The sequence below is a fragment of the Dipodomys spectabilis genome, unplaced genomic scaffold (assembly GCF_019054845.1).
Source record: "Dipodomys spectabilis isolate Male_0828 unplaced genomic scaffold, ASM1905484v1 ptg000108l, whole genome shotgun sequence".
NCBI lineage: Eukaryota > Metazoa > Chordata > Mammalia > Rodentia > Heteromyidae > Dipodomys > Dipodomys spectabilis.
In genome coordinates this window covers 6500545-6524443 of record NW_024870785.1, presented here as the reverse complement: position 1 = coordinate 6524443, position 23899 = coordinate 6500545, and the positions used below count along the sequence as shown (strand labels likewise).

The 23899-nt window shown below is 40.1% G+C and overlaps 1 protein-coding gene and 1 pseudogene across 5 annotated transcripts in view; one reads left to right on the top strand and one right to left on the bottom strand.

The window, feature by feature from the left end:
- Positions 1-23899, top strand: part of Frmd5 (FERM domain containing 5) — a 238372-nt gene that overhangs the window by 8055 nt on the left and 206418 nt on the right. The window lies entirely within an intron of this gene.
- On the bottom strand, positions 7694-8750 carry LOC122114671 (annotated as a pseudogene).

Sequence of the window (23899 nt, the reverse complement as noted above, 5' to 3'; positions counted from 1 at the left end):
ACCTGGTAACAGAGACATATAGCTGGCTTATAAATGGAGAAGGAAAAATGAATAATGAATATCACATTTCTCACTTTTGATTTATTTCTTGAATGGTGTTAACTGATTCTATATCCTTGCAAGGAAAAGCTTGGTTGATTGCAGGTATGCATACCTATCTTGAAGTGAGCAGGAGCCTAAAGATTCTACAATGAGTCATTATAATAATTTAATGCTGTTATATTTAACAGGGATTTTGGGGTCTCCCCATGAGCTAAGGCTGGCTATTGTGTATTCATGTATTTTTCAGGTTTTTTTTTCTTGCACAACATAAAGCATTTGAAAAGGGGAAAAGAAAATGTCTTTGTGACAAACTAATTTGCAAATACTTAAGTAGGAAATTACAATGACCATGGTGCTGGTGTGGTGGCAGTATACACATTTGAGAGAATCTTGAGAGAGGGAGAGGTTCTAAATTAATAAATATTTCTCAGTGGAATACAGAGATATGAAAGGAGAGTTTATGAAAAACTGCCCAAAATAGGAAATGGGATGTGGAGATGAGTGTAGGACTTTTCAGGCTAAGTTAACAGCAGACTTACTTTCTAGGTAGAAAAGCTGAAAATCCTTCCGTAGTTTTTTTCTTTAGAATGTCTGACTTGCTCTAGTATAGGTTGAATCAAACAACAGAAATGTACTTGTTGAGAGAGAATTACTGTCAGCAGAATTTCAATCATACTTGACATGCTAAGAGCAGTCAGCCCAAACTAAAAATACACACATAAAGCTGGTGGTAAATTAAGTCTAATTCTAAAACTGTATAGCACAAATTAACAGTTTTCACAAAATAATGGCATCATTTAACAAAAAGTGGATTCCGATTTCAGTCTTAATTCTGTGGCTGCAACAACTACCTATGAATTTTATTTACAACAGACTTCCTCTCTTTAGCATTAGTTTAACAAGATAACAAAAAAGAGAGGATTATCAAATTCCAAACAACTTTTAGCTGCTCTTTGAAAATCCTTAGGTGGGTGAAGTGAAATCCCAGTTGTGCACAAAGAGTTAAGTGTGATGGTGAGAAAAAAGGGTGAACTAATTCAGCAGTGATATTCACTGGACACTATATTGGAAGTGAACTATACAACTTGAGGAGAGAGGAAACAGGAGGGAAAAAACTGGGAGAAAATGAGGGGAAAAAAAAGAAATGTACTTAATACCTGGCTTATGTAACTGTAACCCTTCTGTATATCATCTCTAGGAAAAAAAAAAAAAAAAAAACAACAAACAACCCAAAATGTAACCCATGAAGCCCTAAAAGGCTAATTTCAGCACCTCTGTTCCTAAACCTAAGTATCTACCAAAAAGACTGTTTCTCTAGAGGACTGAGAAGTCTATCCTTGGATTCTCAGTGAACTCTTGATTGCCAGCTCCAGAGTTCCCAGCCTGACACAGGGTGCACTTTCAGCAACCAACACAATGCCAGGCAAGAGCTTTGGGGATGGGAACCTCGAAGAAAGCAGTGTTCGGCATTTGGGCAATCAGTGTTCGGCAGAATGCCAATGCTAATAGGTTATTTTGCTCTGGAAAAGGAGAAAAAGAAGGGATAGTCTAAAGACTGATGAATAGGGCACAACTGACAATAGGAACACTCCTTTGTTGAGATTAATGGGGACTTGATGTGAAGTGGTATTATGGGAGCCAAAAATTAAGCAAAGGTCCACAGTCCTAAGACTTGAAAAATAAAATAGTGGTACATCAAAACAGCCTGCCCCAGGGTACACTCACACGTCTGGCTACTTTTATTGAACTTAAAGTAGGAAATTCCACAGCCAAGCAAATTATCCTTTACCTCTAGACGAGTGTTTTTTTTTTTTCTTCTACATCCTGATTTAACTCAAGGGTCTTTAGTGTGGGCTCTAGCCTAATTTTGAGGATACCTAAATGGAAGAGTTAGCATCAGGATTCCAGGAGGATTTAAAATGCTCTTGGCAGGATCCACTAATTTTTTTTTTCTTATCTTGTTTAGATGTGAGCCAAACAGATCAGAACATTGGTTAGAAACAAGATAGCAGAATCAATCAGTTCACTTATGGGCCTTGTGTAATTTAGGCTTGAGAAAGCATCTGTCAAGCCTTCTGTCATTCAGTTTTTTGCTTCTAGAAAAATCTAGAGCTCCAAAGTTAAGGAATTGGAGTTGTGATGGGAAGAACTTTATAGACTAGCCGAGATGCCTGTAGTGTGCAGTACCACAGCCTATCAGTTTTTTGGGAAGGCTTCTCAGAAATTACTCCATCAAAGAAATGTGGCTGTTGAGAGAGAAAAATCTGATAAAAGTCCTAATACTAGAATGTAACTTCAAATTACACTCCGCTTCAGATTCTACGACATGTGAAATAGGTTTTTGTTTTTGTATTTTTTAAAGTGCATAGGAATTTGCTTGGTATAGCTGTAGAACAAAAAATACTGAAATATTAGTGTTAAATTATATAAGTAAATAGTTGATTTAAAAAAATTAACACTGTCTTCGCTTACTTTTGAATACATCTTGGGTAATTTAGAGATGTTTATTTAAATGAATAATCACACCACAGAAAACCCATCTAAAAACTGTTTTCTAATAATTTTATGGTGAAGAAGATATTACTTATTCTGTGTTTTTAATATTGGTATACTAGACAGCTTAGTAATTTTTAAGGACAAATGTAATAATATATTATCTTGCTGTAAATTAGGTCTTTTGGTATGTCATCAAAGTATCGACTATTTTAATAATAATGTGTCTCACATATGATACCTTTGTTCTCTGGTTGAAAGAAAATAACACAAGAAGTAGAAAAACTTCCTCTTCATTTCCTCATGTTAAGCACTGGCTCCATCACACCCTCATTCCTCCTACCATACACATCTAGCCACTTAGATAAACCTTAGATAAACAATATTATTGAGGTTGGGAATGTGGGTGAGTGGTAGAGTGCTTGAAGCATGCATGCATGAAGCCAGAAGTGGCACTGTGCCTCAACTGGTAGATCATTAGCCTTTAGTACAGAGCAGCTCAGGGATAAAGCCCAGGCCCTGAGTTCAAGCCCCAGGACCAAAAAAAACCCAATAGTATCACAATGTTAGGTAAATTCCCACTAAGGGTTAGTTTGGTACATACCCTTCAAGTTCCTTATTCAGCATAAAGAGTGTTACATATTTTAGTTAATTGTCCCTGAGACAATATAAAGGGAAAACTGGGAGTTGGAGGCGTGGTTCATTTGGCCAGTGAGTGAAAATGTCAGGTACTGAGTTTGAGTCTCAATCTTGAACCAAAAAAAAAAAAAAAAGGCAAGCAAATGGAAGTCTGTCTTGTATAAAGTGGCAAGTGGGGGCTCCCACCTAAAGATTCCTGAAAAGTTTTTCGCTGGATTGGGTATTAAGTTTAGTGTTTTTGATTAACTTTTCTTTTTTTGACAATTATTTCTTTTTTAATTATTAATAAGTTTTTTTTTTATTGTGAAAATACCATGCAGAGGGGTTACAATTAGATGATCAAGGTAATGAATGCATTTCTTTTTTTTTGGGGGGGGGGGTCCGGTCAGGGGGCCTGAACTCTGGGCCTGGGCGCTGTCCCTCAGCTCTTCAGCTCAAGGCTAGCGCTCTACCACTTCAGCCACAGCGCCACTTCCGGCTTTTTTCTTTTTGCTTATGTGGTGCTGAGGAATCGAACCCAGGGCCTCAGGCATGCAATGCAAGCGCTCTACCACTGAGCCACCTTCCCAGCCCCTAATGAATGCATTTCTTATCAAGCATTGTTGCCTCCTCCTTTGTTTCCCCTTCCCATCCCAGCCCCTCCCACCCCCTGACAAAGTTGTAAAGTTCATTTTTCAACATAATGTCTCGTACATCTCATTGTTCAATGGGTTCACCTGTATCCCTATTTAAACCATTTGTTTTTTCCCTTCCCCTCCACAAATTATACCAACATCAAATACAGTGAAAACAGGGGTTATACCATGGGGGAGGGACATACAAAGCAACAAAGAAATCGTCTTATAAATATGTTAGAAACAGTAGCAAGAAAGAAAAACCATTTGAGTCCTTATCTTGGGGTTCATTTCACCTAACATCAACTTATCTGACCATTTCTGCTTGTCTCAGACATATACTAGCTATTGCAAAGGAGGGAAACCATGGGACCTATGTTTTTTTGGGCCTGGCTTACTATAATTTTTTCCAAGTCTTTCCATTTCCTAACAAATGGGGCAATGTCATTCTTTCTGATGGAGGCATAGAATTCCATTGTGTATATATATCACATTTTCTTGATCCATCATCTACTGAGGGGCATCTGAGTTGGTTCCATATCTTAGCTATGGTAAATAATGCTGCAATAAACATAGTTGTGCTGGTAGCTTTAGTATGGTCTTGTTTGTGATCATTCAGGTAAATGCCCAAAAGTGGGATTGCTGGGTCATAGGGGAGCTCTATGTGGAGTCTTTTGAGGAACCTCCATAACTAGTTTCCAAAGTGGTTGAACAAGTTTACATTCCCACCAACAATGCAGTAGGGTTCCCTTCTGTCCACATCCCCTCCAGCATCTGTTGTTATTAGAGTTCTTGATTATAGCCATTCTAACTGGGGTGAGGTGGTATCTCAGTGTTTTGATTTGCATTCATTTATGGCTAAGGAGGTTGATTTTTTTGACAATCATTTCTTAATGTCTTGTATCTCCAATAAGACTGTATGTCTAGTGCATGTTTAGGTCTGGTACTTGATATTGTCAGAGCACTGCCCATGGTCACCTGAAGTTAGTGAAACTGGAGGAAGAATTAGATTAATTGTCTAAACAGGGAAGCACAAAGGATCAAACCCAGAAAAACCCATGATGGAGCGAGACCAGACTTAAGCAGAAATCCCTGGTGCGAATCTGGATGGAGAATTTGAAGAAGCAGGTAGAGGATGATGAAAGAATATGGGAGATCTATGTTTTGTTGTCACAGTTGTGTACCATGGTAGAGGTCTGATGACCTAAAGGAACCTTCTGGGCTTGGACTCCTTTGGTGCATGATATTTGACGTATTCAACAGTCAATGGATTATGGTAAATACCCTACAAGTCTCTGCCAGAGTGCCCTAAAGCTGAGTAGGGACCTTCTGTTGGACCAGACAGTAAATATTTGGCTCTGAATACATTGCACTCCTTGGCTTCCCATTTGTGTTGGCTAGATGTGGGATCTAAGTGGTCTAAACTTTCCTTTCTTACAGAGCAGTGGCCCCATTCCCATCTTTGACTCTGATGTTTTTCTCTTTTTAAAGCCCTTCCTGGCTTTTCTATCACATACTGGATCACTGCAGCCATTTAGCACAGCATAGAAGAGCTTCCACGATCTTTCTGTGGCTGCTTTTCTATCAGTTTCTTCTTGTCATCCAATGCTTATTCTCTCACAGCATGGATTATCAGGCCCTCAGCCCTCCTTATTCTAGGGCAATCCCTCCCAGTGTTGCTGGGAAGAGCTTAGGGGGACCTTGAGGTATAAATATTCACATGTCTGCTTCTCACTAGACTGTTGAATTAGTATCTAAGGTGTTGTCGAGGGGCTTCACATATGCTGATTGTACAAAAGTATTCTTGCAAATAGCCAATGAGGTACAAACTGCTTCTGACTGACAGTCACAATTAGGGAAGAATCATGATTAACCAACTGTTGCTAATATTTGTGAAAGGCAAATTTTTTTTTTTTTTCTGATTCTTGCTTTGTTTTTTTTTTTTTTTTTTTTTTTTATTGTAAAGCTACTATACAGAGGGTTACAGTTACATGAGTGAGGTTATGAGTACACTTCCTCTTGAACATTGTTACCCCCTCCATTGTTTTCCCCCTACCATCCCCTCCCTCCCTCCCTTCCCCGAGGTTCTTTTTTTTTTTTTTTTTTTTTGATTGTGATTAAATGATTACATAATTTCAAAGTCACAAGTTCATTCTAACTTCCCTGGAGCAAATTGTCTACCACAGTCTGTAATATATAACAGTGTTCACATGTTATATACCATATTTGTGATCAGCAGCATGAGGATATTTAGTAGTGGTTCAACCAGATGAGCGGGAGTTCTTTGTTTCTTAAGTCCTGTTAGTTTTGTCGTATCACCTAATCTTTTGGATTTAGCATCCACTTATCAGGGAGACCATGTACCGTTTGTCTCTTCGTTCTTGGCTTACCTCGCTCAACATGATTCCTTCTAGCTCCATCCATTTCCCTGCAAATGCCATTATTTTGTCATTTCTAATGGCTGCATAATATTCCATTGTGTATAGATACCACAATTTTTGGATCCATTCATCTGTGGTGGGGCACCTAGGTTGTTTCCATATCCTAGCTATTGCGAACAGTGCTGCAATAAACATGGAGGTGCACGTGTCCTTGTATATTGGTTCCTGTTGTTCAGGGTAGATGCCTAGAAGTGGTATGACTGGGTCGTAAGGGAGGTCAATCTTTAGCTTTCTAAGGACCCTCCAGACTGCTTTCCAAAGTGGTTGTATAAGTGTACATTCCCACCAGCAGTGTAATAGGGTTCCTCTTTCTCCACATCCCCTCCAGCATTTGTCGTTGGCTGATTTGTGGATGTGGGACATTCTGACTGGGGTAAGGTGGTATCTCAGGGTTGTCTTTATTTGCATTTCCTTCACCACCAGGGATGATGAACATTTCCTCATGTGTTTCTTTGGTGAAAGGCAAATTTTGAGTATGGCATAACTTCCCGGATAGAGTGACAGCCTCCCCACTGCCCACTTTGTTCCGTGAAAAAAAAACTATAGTCTGTTTTTTTTTTTTTTGGTCAGTCATGGGGCTTGAACTGTCCCTCAGCTCTTCAGCTCAAGGCTAGTGCTCTACCACTTGAGCCACAGCACCACTTCTGGCTTTTTCTATTTATTTGGTGCTGAGGAATTGAATCCAGGGCCTCATGTATGCAAGGCAAGCACTCTACCACTAAGCTACCTTCCCAGCCCTATAGTCCGATTTCTAGAGTGGATTTTTAAAATTTAGTACAAAGATTGAACAAGAATCAATATCATAAACATTGATTTTTTTCCCCTAAAACTTTAAAATAAGCTGCTTATTAGTTGTCAGACTAGTTTGAAATTTCAAATGTTACTCAGACATGTTTCTATTAGATAGTAGGAATAATTATCATTAATGAGTATATGATTCCATTTACCATGATTCCTGTTCATGTTCATAGTTGAGATATAAACGAAAACTAGACTTTGCTGATATTGAAGATTAAAAAAATGATGTTGATTCAATAAAATGAGTACATAAAAAATAAGCCTCAATTACATATCTTTGTTCCTAATAAACTCTCTGAGACAGACCATAGTCTGTGACCTATGTCAACATACCTCTTCCTTTCAAATACTATTAAAACAGGATTCTAGCTGAAAGAAAACTTCTATTGGATTTTATATTGCTATCAATTAATGAGCTGATGGGGCTGGGAAGGTGGCTCAGTGGTAGAGCGCTTGCCTTGCAAGCCTGAGGCCCTGGGTTCGATTCCTCAACACCACATAAGCAAAAAGAAAAAGCCAGAAGTGGCGCTGTGGCTCAAGTGGTAGAGCGCTAGCCTTGAGCTGAAGAGCTGAGGGACAGCGTCCAGGCCCAGAGTTCAGGTCCCACGACCGGACCCAAAAAAAAAAAAAAAAAATTAATGAGCTGATGAATCAGCATCAGCTGATTTAATCACCAAATGAATGGGACTCTTTTGATATATCAATTTAGTAGAGAAACTGGGCAGGTGGGAAATAACCAACGGTGTTTTGGGTAGTGTCATAATGGTAAAGTCCACCTTCTCCATGATGACTAATGAAAATGAGTGTGTTCCAGTTACAAATCAAACCCTTGGTCTCTGGGGACAAAACTAGAAGACAAACCAGAGGAGCCTTCATCGCATAAAAATGAAGCCATTCACCTGTTCATCAGAGTTCAGTGGGCAGGAGAAAAATTCTGCAGGCATAATGTATTCCCTTCTGAACTAGGAAAGTGCCTCTCATCCCTATGGGTTTGTTTTCTAATGGTGTTCCAGAGCTTGTCTCATACAAGCCACAAAGTTAAGTTGTCCAGTTCTTTTTTTGGCTTTTATTTCAATGACCTTGACAGGTTGGCCCTCACTGGCAAAAAGATTAACCAGTAATACACATTGAAAATCATGATTTTTTTTTTATTGTGAAAATACTGTACAGAGGGGTTACAATTATGTGGGCAAGATAATGAGTACATTTCTTATCAAGTATTGTAGCCTCCTCCTTTGTTTCCCCTTCCTATCCCTTCCCATCCTCCCCCGCCCCGCCGAAAATCATGATATTTCTGACTGTATTTCTCTAGTAGGCACCCTCCATCTACAAAGTTAATCTGCTCAATGTAACTTCCTTTCACAGGAGGATTGTGTTCACTTTCTGTTTGTATAACTGGCATAAACTCAGAATTGAACCCAGGAGTTTGGAATGGGCCTGGCCCCTGCTCCAAGAATAAAAGCTTTTGGCAGCTTGATTTCTTTTGCGATCTTATTCAGATCATACACCATTTATGGGAAGGGTAAATGGTTCTTTAATCAAATCAGGGCAGTCAACTACAGAGACCTTAAACATCAGCAAAGTTCTTTCTGCAAAACTCCAGCAAGTTCCTCCAGACTTGATACATGAAAAGAAAACTCATTACAAGCCATTTCCCCTTCTTCTTTAGGTGGTAGGTTGCACAGCTGAAGCTCGTGTTGGCTAGTTATCACAAGAGTTTACAGTGCTATCAACAAGAATAGCCACTGTTGTGTGAGCCTTACTGCATTGGGTGAGGAGGCCTGCAGACCCCAAACCACACCAACATTCTGCCGCTTACACGTTCCTGCCCCTCTGTGTGGGCAGGTTATGGCTCCCGTAATGTACTGTTATAGATAATAGTGCATAACCGTTATGAAGTTATGAAGTTTTTGTGTGGAAGTTTTTTGTTTTTTGTTTTTGTCAGTTGTGAGGCTTGGACTCAGGACCTGGGTGCTGTCCATGAGCTCTTTTGCTCAAAGCTAGCACTCTATCACTTTGAGCCATAGCACCACTTCCGGTTTTCTGGCGGTTAATTGGAAATAGAGTCTCACAGACTTTCCTGGTGGGGCTGGGTTTGAACTGTGATCCTCAGATCTTAGCATCTTGAGTAGCTAAGAATTACAGTCGTGAACCAGTGCCCAGCTGTGGAAATGTTTTTATTTTCCTTGGGCTACATTGCTAAGAGTGGAGACAGAATATTGCTATGTAGCTCAGGCCAGCCTCAAACTTGTCATCTTCCTGCCTCAGTTTCTTGAGTTGTTGGAATTATAGGCATATACCACAATGCTTTGCTTGTGTTTTATGTTTTGAGGAACTGTCAGTTTTTCACAGCACCTGCATAAAAGGCAGTCCTCACTGTTGTCTTTTTGATTGGAGCCATTCCAATGTGTGATGTAGTATCTCATGGTGGGTTTTTGTTTTTGGTGGTTGTGGGGCTTGAGTTTAGAGCCTGTGGTGCTGTACCTGAGCTCTTTTGCTTGAAGCTAGTGCTCTACCATTTTGAGCCACAGCTCCACTTCTGGTTTTTGAATGGTTACTTGGAGATTAAAGTCTCCTGGGGACTTTTCTGTCAGGTCTGACTTCAAAGCATGATCCTCAGATCTGGGCCTTCTGAGTAGCTTAGGATTACAGTCCTGAGGCACTGGTATTGGGCTCTCCTTGTGGCTTGACTGAAGATATTCAGCTTCTTTTCATGTACTTGAGGATATGTCTATTAAAACCTTTTGCCCAGCTAGGCATTGGTGGCTCACACATATAATCCTAGCTGTTTGGGAGGCTGAGCTCTGAGGATGGTGGCTCACAGCCACCCTGGGCAAAAAAGTCCCTGTGACTCTTATCTTTAGTTAAACACCTAAAAGCAAGAAATGGAGCTGTGACTCAAGTGGTAGAGAGCTAACCTTGATCACAAAAGCTCAGGGACAGCACTCAGTCCCTGAGTTCAAGCCCCAGGGTTGGGTTATTTGTCCTTTTGTTGGGTTGTAAGAGTTCTTTATATATTCTAGATATAATACATTTATCAGAAAGAGAAGTGAATATATTTTCTCCAGATTATTTTTTTATTTTCTTAATTTTATCTTTTTGAAGCAAAACAGGTTTCATTTGCTGGATGTAATAGCATACATTTGTCGTCCCAGCGCTAGAGAAGTTTAGACCGGAGGATTGTGATTTCAAGCCAGCCTGGCAAAATAGTGAGACCCTATCCCAACAACCTTTCACTTGAAAAAAGTTTTATTTACTTTTATTGAATTTAAGCTTATTAGTCAACCTGTTTTATTATTGTTGATATTATTACTGTTACTATTATTATTACTATCATTATTATTCAGATGGAATCTGGCAGTGTAGCTTGGGTTGACCCTGAACTCCTGATCTTCTTTCTTTAATTTTTTTTTATTGTAAAGGTACTGTACAGAGGGGTTACAGTTACATGAGTAAGGCAATAAGTACATTTTCTATTGAGCATTGTTACCCCCTTCTGATCTTCTTGCTTCAACCTCCTGAGTGCTGTGATGTCAGGTGTGCAACATTGTGCCTGGCTCTTAATCTTTTTTTTTTTTTTTGCTTTTGGTGTCATAGCTGAGAAATCCTTGTCTAATTCCATGCCAAGATTTATACATGTACTTTTTTTCTAAGAGTTTTAGAGTATTAAATCTTGCATTAAGGTGTATGATTCACTTTTAGTCAATTTTTATGTGTGAAATACTGGTCCAAAGCTATACTTGAACATATAGATATTCAGTCATCTGGCATTATTAGCTAACAAAGTGATTCTTTCCCCTGTTGAATTGTGTTGATGCATTTTGTTGAAGATTATTGATCATACATGTATAGGTTTTATTTGTGGACTCTTAATTTTGTCCCATTGATCTATCTATCTACCCTTATTGTAGTAATAGTTTTTAGTTAGTTTAGCTTTGCAAGAAGTTTTGAAATCAGAAAGTGTGAGTCTATCAACTTGGTCCTTTTTCAAGATTATTTTAGCTATTTTCTTGGTCTGTTGCATTTTCATATGATTTTTAGAGGATAAGGATATGGCTCAGTATGAGGGTACTTGCCTGGCATGTGTGAGGCCCTGGCTTTGATCCTTAGAGCATCACACAAGAGAGAGATGGAGATGTGGAGAAGTAAATTGCCTTACCCAGCAGCCTATATTTCATCTGCAATAGACTCGGCTCATATATTCAGTACCCCTTAATCAACAGTAACAAGTTTCAAATTCTACTGTTGTTAGATTAAGGGAGAAGTAGGATGAAAAGCCTACTGGCTGAAAGTTTTTTTTTTAACCCATATTAAACTTATTTAAAAATAAGTCTTCAATAATGAGAAATTTTCCATGGGGTAGCTTATAGAAGTGAGAGTTAGGATTATCTTTTCTTTAGAAAACCAGTTTCTAGTTCAGAGCCTTCTAAACTCTTGTGCCTGGTTTCTATGTCAGGTAGGAAATGTAGTTCAGCCGTCAGAGATTATAAATGACAACACATTATGGAAGAAGGTGAGGGAACAAGCAAGGATTTGTCATGGGGAAGCAGACGTTATGTTTTGTTATCAGTTTTGACAAACAGTCCCATAAGCTCATCAATGTGAAAAGGATAAAATTGAATTCATTAGAGCTGGGAATGTGGCTTAGTGGTAGAGTGCTTGTCTAGTATGCATGAAGCCCTGGGCTCGATTCCTCAATACCACATAAGGAGAAAAAGCCAGAAGTGGCATTGTGGCTCAAGTGATAAAGTGCTAGAACCTTGAGCAAAAGAAGCTCAGGGACAGTGCCCAGACCCTGAGTTCAAGCCCAGGATGGGCAAAAAATAAAAATAAATGAAAAAATCATGAGATGCAATTAGAATGGTTACAATACGTTTTTGTTTTTGTTTTCTGTAAGGAAGATTCAGTTCTGAAAGTCTTCCTTTATTGAGATTTCTCTTAAAAATTTCCAGAGTGTGAAAGCAGTTCTGTGTCAACAATCTTGGGATTGATGAGTAAGTACAATGTGGCTAGAATTGTCTTCGAATACCATTTAATAATGGTACCACGAAAGGAACATTATACTTGTACTGAGAAAACTTGCAGTCAGGTCTTGGCTTTGCTTTGTGGTACCAATGTGGCCTTGAATGGGTCATTTTGTTAAGTTCTTTTTGGTGTATGTTTTCCAAATAGCTGAAAGAGATGATGATGTATCTAGTCTACTTCCCAGAGTTATAAGAGAATAAGACAGGAAAAAAAAAAAGAAAATATCTATGAAAACATTTTGCCAATGCATTGTTGAGCTATGGTTTTACAGTCTTATTCCTTTTGGGTATGTGTGTGTGCTGATGGTATTAGGGTTTGGATTCAGGGCCTCGCACTTTCTAACCATAGGTGATCTACCACTTGGTGTTATTTTTCAGATAGGACCTTGCATTTTTGCTCTGAGCTATCTTCAGACCTGTCCCTACACATCCACTCCTACCTAGCTGAGATGCTACTATACTTGGTTTATTGGTGGAGATGAGATTTTGCTAACTTTTCACCTGAACTGGCCTTGAACCATAGTCCTCCTGATCTCCACCTCCTGAATAGCTTAGATTACAATCTTGAGCCATTGTGTTTGGCCTATAATTTTATTCTTAATAAAAATCTTTAGAAGCTGGGAAAGTGGCTCAGTGGTAGAGTGCTTGCCTTGCATGCATGAGGCTCTGGGTTCGATTCCTCAGCACCACATAAGTAGGAAAAGCCAGAAGTGGTGCTTGGCTCAAGTAGTAAAGCACTAGCCTTGAGCTGAAGAGCTGAGGGACAGAGCCCAGACCCAGAGTTCAGGCTCCATGATCGACAAAAAAAAAAAAAAACAACTTTGGAATTGTAACAATTTTGATTTTCTTTTTCTTTTCTTTTATTGTAAAGGTGCTGTATAGTTATAGTTACATGAGTAAGGCAATGAGTACATTATTTGTTGATCATTGTTACCATTTCCCTTGTTGTTGTCCCACTATCCCTTCCCTCCCCAGTTTTGATTTTCTTTCCAGTACTGGGGTTTGACCTCAGTGCCTTGTGCTTGCTAGGCACGCCACACTTTCACACTTTCAACCCTTTTTGCTTTAGCTCTTTTTCAGATAGGGCCTTATGTTTGGCCTGGAATGGCCTGGACCATTAACTGCCCCCTGCCTTTTTAGTTAAGACAGGGATCTCCCAAACACATTTTGCCCAGGATGGCCTCAAAATTTGATCCTCCTGATCTCAGCCTTCTAAGTAGGTAGGATTACTGGCATGAGCTACCATGCCCAGCATCTGTGTGTGTGTGTGTGTGTGTGTGTGTGTGTTTAAATAGATTTTCCGTCTTCGTATTTGACTGTTTGTATTCTTTTGGCTTCTGTCTCATATCAGTAGTTATTTGAGAAAACTTTGCTTTGTCCTTAATAAATGACCCATTCTTGTTTCCATCCAAAAGAAGAGGCATCTATATTAGTTTCTCCCTCTGGAAAAGATGAGTTGGGTTTTGTTTTGTGTAGACATTTAGCGTTTTAACAAGCCTGCCTTGGGTATAAAACCTATAAGTGGTGTGTAAGTTTCCTTCCTTGGCATCAGATTTCTCTTTTTTGTGGTTGCTAGGTTTTACTACTGCCTCCTCTCTGGCCTTTACGGCTCCTTCAGACATGTTTGAAACCTAATATACTTTGCCTTGGCCAAATCCATTTGTTGGTGTGTAATAGAGTTCACGACACCTTATCACAACACACTTTGTGGGTCCAATGGCCAGGTCATATGTTTCAACTCCACTAGTACTGACAAGAAGAGATTGCATTTGTTGATCTGACTCTTGTGTCTTAGATGGAGTTGAAGCTCTGGGAATCCCTGGTAACTGTAGACTCTGGAAGCCGCTCTCTCCTCTATTGGTGAAAGAGGAGCAGCTCCATTTTCTGATCCCTGCAACTGATAAGGTTGTCACAGGTAGAATTATTTCCTTCTCCTGGTTAAGTTAAGGAAAATTGGGACCTAAGGTTTTCAAAGTCACTTTGAGTGGCTGCTGTCTCGTTAGCTTCCTTTTATTTAAGTTAATGTAAAAAAAAAGTTTTATTTTTTAAGGTGTACTAAAATGAATGAGTATTTTATGAGAAAAATCATACCTAGCATAAAATATTGTTTCATTCTTTGGAGATTTGTTTATTTTTTTTCACTGTATTTTTTTTGTCTTTTATTTTTTTGGTACTTGGGATCAAACTCAGGACGTTGCACTTGCTAGGCAAGCGCTTTGCCATTGAACTACATCCCAGCCTTTAATTGTTTTTCTTTTAATCTGCCTTCATCATTTGGAGCAACATAAAAAATAATTACAAAGTAAAAAATAATTACAGTCTGTCTCATTTTTTTTTTTTGGGTCCGGTCATGGTCCCTGAACTCTGGGCCTGGGCGCTGTCCCTCAGCTCTTCAGCTCAAAGCTAGCGCTCTACCACTTGAGCCACAGCACCACTTCTGGCTTTTTTCTTTTTGCTTATGTGGTGCTGAGGAATAGAGCCCAGGGCCTCAGGCATGCACTCTACCACTGAGCCACCTTCACAGCCCCATCACACCTATTATATAAGGTACTTAGGAGGCTGAGATCAGAGGATCAAAGTTTGAAGTCAGCCTGGCAGACAAATCTATGAGATGTATCTCCATTTGCTAACAAGCAAAAAGTTAAAGGAAAAAAAAAAGGTGAGAGCATGAAGCTAGGAGTTCAAGTTGCAGTACTGGCCTGTGTGCACATGTACACACACACACACACACACACACACACACACACACACACTGATATAGTGTGAACAATGCTGTTAAAAGCCACATACATTCAGGTAAGGAGTTCTCTCTCCAATAATGATTCTAATATCAAGGTTTCTTGTCCTTATGGAGGGGAGGGACAACAGAGCCAAGGATGGGCTGTCTGTGCTTATTGGGATTTACTTACTGGAATGCAAAATTTGATGTATACTTCAATCACTCATTTCTAGGGGAAATAACACCTTGACTTATAAATGTATGCTTTCTATGCATACATGGAAAGTGGCTCATCCCTGTAATCCTAGCTACTCAGGAGGCTGAGAGCTGAAAGTCTGAGATTCTTACCTTAGAGTTTTCATGTTATCAGATGCTTTTGGAAGAGCAGAGAAAACAAGTTTCATTTGTGGAATGCACACATTATATGAAATACTGAATGTTCTCACCACAAAGAAATGCTAAATGTATAAGGTGATGAACCTGCCAGTTGCCCTGATTGGGTCATTGTGTAAAGAATATATGCGTCAGAATATCAGCCTGTACCACATAAATTATAATATAAATGAACAACTACTGTGAGTCAAAAAGAAAAGTGCCTGGCAAGATTATCATAGACTCATTGACTTCTCTGCAAGAGGCCTGGGGATGCTCTGGGGGCTTAGAAGAGTAATCATAAGTACAGGTAGGAGTCACAACTCTACACAGTAGAAAAAGTCTTAGGGAAGCCGGGCACTCCTGTTGCACACCTCTAATCCTAGCTACTCTGGAGGCTGAGATCTAAGGATCACAGTTCAAAGCCAGCCTGGGTAGGAAATGCCATGAGACTCTTATCTCCATTAAACAACTAGAAAACCAGAAGTGGCTCAAGTGGAAGCATACTAGCCTTGACCTGAAGAGATCAGGGACAGCGCCCAGGCCCAGAGTTCAAGCCCCGTGACACACACACACATACACACACACACACACACACACACACACACACACACACACACACACAGAGAGAGAAAGAGAGAGAGAGAGAAAGTCTTAGGGAAAAGAAAGTTTGCATTTCTTGAAAAACAGGTACCTGAGAACATAAATTATTTGAAATGAGCAGCCAGTTTGTTGAAGACAGAAGAAAAAGTAGCCAGAGAGAAGTCTATAGTTGAGAAGAACATCTTAAAAAGTAATACACAGAGCTGGGGATTTGGCTTAGTGGTAGAATGCTTGCCTAGCATGCATGAAGCCCTAGGTTCAATTCCTGAGTACCACATAAGCAGAAAAAGCCAGAAGGGGCACTGTGGCTCAAGTGGTAGAGCACTAGCCTTGAGCACAGAGGCCTTGGGATAGAGCCCAGACCCTGAGTTTGAGCCCCAGGACCAGCAGAAAATAAAAAATAAAATAAATAAAAAGTAATACATAAAAACCAGAAGGGTCCAGCATGGTGACATACACCTATAATCTCAGCTACTTGGAAGGAAAGCCAGAAGGTTTGAGGCCAGTCTGGAACTTAGAAAGACCTGGTCTCAAAGTAACTTAAAAAAAAAAACAAAAAAACAACCAAAAAACCAAAAAGGGCTAGAATGTATTTCAGTATAGACTGCTTGTCTAGCATGCAAAAGGCCCTGGGTTCAATCCCTAACACACAGCAACAATAATAACAACAACAAAAACCCTAAAACAACAGCAACAACAAAAAAAAACAAGGCACACTTTATATTCCTGAAGGCAATACACAAAGGCTGAATAATATGTTCTATCCCTGAATGTTTAAAAAACATTACATTGACCGTAATTTTCTTATTTATTTATTTATTTATTTTGTCGGTCGTGGGGCCTGAACTCTGGGCCTGGGCGCTGTCCCTCAGCTCTTCAGCTCAAGGCGAGCGCTCTACCACTTGAGCCACAGCGCCACTTCCGGTTTTCTGGTGGTTTATTGGAGATAGGAGTCTCACGGTCTCTCCTGCCCGGGCTGGCTTTGAACCACGATCCTCAGATCTCAGCCTCCTGAGTAGCTAGGATTACAGGCGTGAGCCACCAGTGCCCGGCTGACCGTAATTTTCTGTACCTGAATGTTGTCATAATGACAGCGTTTTTTTTTAACATGGGAAAGAATTTTGGTGGTACTATATCTAAATATGGAAATAGCTATCGCTACCATATTTAAAAAATTATATTCAGTGAGTTTGAGATTCTCAGAAATTATGTATAAATAGCCACTACATTTGCATTTTGTTACTGTCATGTGGAAGCATGCACATCCTGATGAGTGGTGGTGAATGAAGGATCCCCAGAAACATGCTGTTAAGAAGACCTCTGTGGACTCTAACCCTGCAGGTTCTGGGATGACCTTGTGCTCCACTTGGGAAGAGATGTGCTCACTGTGCAGTTTTCTGAGATCCTTTTCTCTCCTTTTCCTGGGGGATAGATTTTTTTCTTTCTTTCTTGAGATTAAGTGATTACATAAATCTCACAAATTTCACAGTATTGTAGGATAGTGATACTTAGTTCAAGTCACAAACACATTTTAACCTTCATGAGGAGCATTGTCATTATCATGGTCTATAAAGCTTATGGACTCTCAAAAACTTGCCACTACAGCTATTTTTTCCAAATTGGGTGATATGTACATTTCTTTCCTTTTGCTTAGTGTCAGCTATTCCTGCTTTCTCTCTCATTCCCTCCCTCCCATCGCTGCCCTTGGGTTGCTTAGTTCACTTTCATCAATGTCCAGTGCAGCTGATGGGCCCCTCTGTTGTATTTTTTCCTCTGGTTCTGTACCTTCCTTCTAGCTTCCCTCAGATGTATATGTATGTACCGTAAGTGAGGTCAAGAACATGGAGTCATCTAAAAATGATAGGACAAATTAAGAAGAGGTCCTTTGTTTCTTGAGGCCTGTTTACTTTGTCATATCTCCTTGCATTTTGAATTTAACATCTGTGTATCAGGGAGACCATGTGCCGTTTGTCTCTCTGATCTTGGCTTATCTCGCTCAACATGATTTGTTCTAGTTCCATACATTTCTGGGGGATAGATTTTGACAGTATTAGGATTTGAACTCCAGGTCTCAAGCTTGTGAGATAGGCATTCTTCTACTTGAGCCATGCTCCACCCCGACTCTTACTACGTTAGATATTTTTTGGATAGGGGTTCTAATTTTAGTCTAGGACAGACTTCAGACTGTAATCTTCATGCTTATAATAGTCTCCTGTGTAGGTGTGATCACATGCATATACCACCATACATAGTTATTGATTGAGATGAGGTCTTGCTAACTTTTTTGCCTGGAGTGGCCTTACACTGTGGTTCTCCCCACCTCTGCCTTCCAAGTAACTAATATTACAGGTGTGCACACACCTAGCCCTTTTTCTTCTTTCAACTCTTTTTTTTTAAAGGAATTTTATTTTTCTCCACTTGCCTTTTTTTTCTACCTGGTGATCTTATTGTCCCCAAGAGACAGACACAGACAGTAGGCAGACAGACAGACACGCACACACACAAAACTTTTATTCTCAGAGTGTTTTGGGGATTCCAATTCCAAAAGAATTATTTGGTTAAAGGAAACCTTTTTGGAGGTTTTGGAGGAATCTAGAGGGCCATTTTATATTTTCCTGATAGATGGCAGAGAGCATATCCTGCCCTGAAGGGTTACGTGCAAGGTGAGAAGGTGATCAAAGTCTTTGAAGAAGCCATAGAAGGGGGCGGGGGGAGGTGAAGAGAGCAAATCCAGTGCAGTACAAAAGCCAGAAGCAAGTGTTTTATTAAGTGCAGAAATTTTATATTTACCAGCTTCTACAGAATAAAATTGCAGGTGGCTCATCTAGGGCATATGCGTCTTTCATGTGAATTCTCCGTGGCCAGTGCTTGCTTGTGAGCACAAGAGAGACCAAAATTTCACTGTGTGAAGTAGAGAACAAGGAGGAGGAGCAGCATTCAAAGAGAACAACAGGGAGAAAGGAAGCATAGGAAGTGGAGGAGGCCTGTAGCTGCGGGTAAGTGTTAGGGTGCAATAGTGCTTATTTGATTATATTATCCTGGCAGAAGAGAGACCCTGTGCATCCACCTCTGCACCTGGGAGGGAATCGGTGGTGAAAAAGCCAGGACAGATGGAATAAATATAAAATCTAGAGCATAATTATTCTTAGATGTTCAGAAGGGATTTAAAAACATTAAAATAAGGCTTGCTTCTGTGTGTGTGTGTGTGTGTGTGTGTGTGTGTGTTTGTGTGTGTGTGTTTGTGTGTGTGTGGAGACAAGAGCTGGAAAGTTCTAGTGGGAACAGAATGTAAGGAAGCCTCTTGATAATCTGTCTCTTCCATTTATTTTGCTCCCAAGGACTAATTGGGGTGGGGGCTGGGGAGGGCTTTTGAGAAGCAACCTGAGACGGAGCTTAGGTTCGAAGGACACCATCTTGCCAAAAGAAAGGCAGAGACAGAAAAGGTGGGGTTAAGGACAGATGATGATGTCTAGCAACATTTAATCTGGCTCACGTAGAATGAAGTGGAGGCACTTGACTAGGCTACACTCAGGGCTGTAATCAGCAGCGCGTCTTCACGGGCAGTGAGAGTGAGAGAAAAAGCCTGGTTAAAAATCTTCACACAGCAGAGAAAAGGGAGGGAGGCAGATAGCCAGTGGCTTCTTACCCTGGCTTGAGACCCTACAGAAGTTACTACTGGTTGATCACTTTCTTTTCTTTCACAGCTCATAAAGAATGAATATTTGGGCATTTTCTCTTCATATAGGTTTAGATACCAATGTATCAAATGGTGGAATATCTATATGTACTGAGGCCAGATTCTCAGCAGCTCAGCTGTTGATAATCTTATGGAAATGATGAACAATTAATTGAGCTCTAGAGCCATTATCAAATTGATATGAGTGGTAGAGTAATTTGATATAAAATGATCAAAAGAAATGAAATAATGAATCAGTAAGGCTAAAAGAAGTGCATCATTATTAATTCAATCATTCAAAAAGTACTTCTTAAGTGCCTAACCATTCTGTGCCAGACAGTAGTCGTGGGGTACTGGCAGACACATCTTGTTCCTGCTCTTAAAGTGTGACAGGCTACTATACTAGCCCACTGACCATCTTCAAGAAGTGCTATGAGCATGTTTAAACCTTTCCTAAAGTCCTGAGAGAGTCAAGATATAGTAGAAGCTTTAAATATGGGGAGTTGGAGAGGGACATACAAGTCATAAGACAAAGAAAAGAATACATTTTTTAGCCTGAGGCAGGGAAAAAAAACATGGTTTAGAGGAAATCACAGAAATCCAAAATTGGCAAAAGATGATGAAAGAAAGCTAGCAGAGAGAACTTGAGTGTTAGGTGAGTAACATAACTATAAAGGCATTGGTGGCTCATACATTTAATCTTAGCTATTTTAGAAGGCTAATATCTGGAAGATTGCAGTTCAAAGCCAGCCCAGGAAGAAAACTCCAAGATATTTCCTCCCCAGTTACCCAGCAAAATGCCAGGCTAGAGGTATGGCTCAAGTGGTAGAGTGCCAGCTGGGCAAGTAAGCTGTGTTGGTATGAGTTCCTTAAGTCAACACCTACAAGTGCTAAGAAGAAAAAGGAAATAAAATGTATAGTTCATTGGCTTTTGGGACATTCAGAGTTATTCAGCTATTACCACTCGAGTTTAAAAATATTTTCCCAACCTCAAAAAAAAAACAAACAAAACAACAATCAGGCTGGGAATGTGACTCAGTGGTAGAGTGCTTGCCTAGCATGCATTAAAGCCCTGGGCTTGATTCCTCAGCACCACATACACAGAAAAAGCCAGACGTGGCACTGTGGCTCAAGTGGTAGAATGCTAGCCTTAAGCAAAAGAAGCTCAGGGACAGCGTCCAGGCAGTTCAAGCCCCAGGACTGGCAAAAAAAAAAAGTCTAACCCAATTAGCAGCGACTCCTATTTTCTTCTACTTCTAGCTTCTAGCAATCACTAATTTCTTTGTATGAATTAGAACATTTCATATAAGTAGAGTCATAGAATATGTTCTTTTTGTTCTGGCTTTGATCTTGAACTTAGTACTTTCAAAAAGTTCACTCATATTGTAACATGTATCAGCAGTTCTTTATTAATGCAGTAAAATTTGGTAACTTTAGTATTTAACAATTTTAATTGAATAATTGTGACATTAACTGCATTCCCATTCCTATGCTCCCTTCCAATTTAATCAATTTATTTTGGAGACAATCTCTGTATAGAGGTTTGTTTGTTTGTTTGCTTTGGCTTGGAAATAGTGATCTTCCTGCCTCAGCCTCCTGAGTCAATTTCTTTTTATTGCCAAGTGATATTCCATTGTATGGATATACCACATTTTTTTTTGTTTTTGTTGGTCATGGGGCTTGAAAACTCTGGGCCTGGGCACTGTCCCTAGCTCTTCAGCTCAAGGAGGGCTTGAAAACTCTGGGCCTGGGCACTGTCCCTAGCACTTCAGCTCAAGGCTAGCATGCTACCACTTGAGCCACAGTGACGTGACACTTCCGGTTTTCTGGTGGTTAATTGGAGATAAGAGTCTTGCAGACTTTCTTGCCCAGGCTGGCTTTGAACCTCGATCCTCAGATCTCAGCCTCCTGAGTAGCTAGGAATACAGGCACCGGCACCCAGCTCACATTTTTTTAATTCACTCATATCTTGGCGCACATTGGTATCATTTTAATTCTACTGTGACCATTTGTGTTCCAGCTTTTTTGTTGTTGATAGTGGTTATAGGACTTGAACTCTTTTTCTCAAGGCTAGCACTGTATCACTTTGAACCACAGCTCCACTCCTGGTTTTAGAGTGGTTAATTGGAGATGAGTCTCATGAGGACTTTTCTGCCCAGGCTAGCTTCAAACTGCAATCCTCAGATCTCAGCCTTCTGAGTAGCTAGGATTACAGATGGAAGACACTGGTGTGTGGCTGTTCCAGCATTTAATATTAATCTGAAATACCTTTATCACCATGTAGAGAAAAGAACTTCAAGCTGTAATTTTAAGTGCATCTCGGACTAGTCAAGAAATGTTAGTATGTTCTTGTACACTTGTCTGCTTCTCTCTGTCTATAAGCATGTGGTATAATTCCCATTTATTTTATTTTTTGGTAATATTGAGGCTTGAAATTGGCACCCTGTGCTTGCCTAGTAAGGGCACTACAACTTAAGCCATGCTTCCAGCCTGTTTTCCCTGTTTTTAGGGTAATAAATGTGCATATGATTCGAGGTATCTTTGAGAAGTAAATCAGCATGCAACAGTTGAGACCAACAGGAGTTTAAATGATCTCTTCACATAGCTGCTTCTGGCGATACACGCTGGCTTTCAGAGAGAGGGAAGGAAAGTGAGCTGCTTGGATGTCTCCAGGTAGAAAATTGAAGTTGGGCTTTGGGCATTGCCCAGTTGGCTTCCCTTCTGTGAGATCCCCTGTTTTGTAGCCAGCTTTCTTGCTACCCTATCAAGCAGTTCCACAACTCACAGGCATGTCTGCCTTTACTCTTCTCCTTCACTTTCCCTGAAAACTCTTCCCTTCATATGATTCGGTGTTAGCTTGTTTGTATCATCAGCATTCCCATACTGCTTCATTCATTTACTTTTTTTTGGTAGCAAGAGGAGGAGGTTTGTTAACCTCAATGAATTATTTTGTCTTTCCTAGTTCTCAACCTGTTGTGTCAAGTTTTAATTTTTTATTTTATTTTTTGCTTTTGTAGGCATTGGAGAGGGATGGGAAGGAGGGAAGTCTAGGTTTCATTTAATCCTTTAAGGAAGTGTCACCACCTAAAAATCTGGGGGAAGGAATGGCAGAACATAAGGCTCTTAAATGTGACAGACAGTTCAATACAAAAGTAGAGAAAGAAGTCTCTCAGCTGAACCCCATTTCCTATGAAAATAATTTCAGTGAAGAGTTTGTGGAAAGAAGGGAAGGTATGGTAGAGTAAAGGGCTGTTTTAGAACTTTTAGCAGGTAGATAGGTGCAGACAGAGGTAGATGAGCTGGGTCCCATCTCTGATGGAGGAAGTTGGTAGCCATATGCCATACCATTGATTGTAATATATACAAATTGGTTATTTAATTATCAGGCATCACATTGAGGGTTACACATTGAGTATGTGTCAGATTATTGTGTGTTTTAATTAGAAAGCTGTACATAACCTTCATCGTTATATATGCTGCTCATTTGGCTCATTAGAAAATAGTGAGGAGTATTGATAGGTAGATGAAACTTGGTAGCACTCTGAATCACAATGTTCCTTTGTAGCAATCATTTCAACCTCCAGGCCTTAAGAGTAAGGAAGGGTATTAAAGCAAAAGACAAGGTTCTTTTTTTTTTTTTTTTTTTTTTTTTTTGCCAGTCTTGGGGCTTGAACTCAGGGCCTGGGCACTGTCTCTGTGCTTTCTTTGCTCAAAGCTAGCACTCTACCACTTGAGCCACAGTGTCACTTCCCACTGTTTCTGTTTATGTGGTACTGAAAACTTGAACCCCGGGCTTCATGCATGTTAGGCAAGCAATCTACCACTAAGCCACATTCCCAGCCACAAGGTTCTTATCTGAGAGGCTTGTGAATATCAAGTTTAAAATTGTGTGTGTGTGTGTGTGTCTGTGTGTGTGTGTGTCTGTGTGTGTGTGTGTGTGTGTATGAGAGAGAGAGAGAGATGAGAGGGAGGGAGGGAGGGAGGAAAGGAGGAAAGGAGTGGGAAGGGAGAAGGAAGGGATGGAGTGGGATGTGGGATGGGGAGGGATGGGAAAAGAGAGGGGAGAATAGAGAAAGAGGCTGGATAATTGGCCCAGGATAATTGTGGGGAAGAGGTCTTTTTAGGAAGTAAAACTGAACTTTTCATTTTCCTGAATGGTGAGAAGGAGCTTGACTGGACACAGAAATTGGGGTAGCTGAGGAGCATTGTGGGTAGAAGGAATAGCATGAACATAGGTAGAGATTCTTTTTGGCTATATTTATTGTTGACACAAGGAGAGGCCAGTAAGCAGCCATGGGATATAAAACAGTATACTTGATCTTGCTGATAGAGAGCACATGGCTGCTCACTTACACCACATGCACTTAATCTTTTATGCCATCAGAGTACCATTTAGAGAATTGCCTGCCTCTTCTATCATGTTGTGTGGTATGCTTGGCTTGATAAAATTAATATATTCCAAACAAGTGAGTAATTTA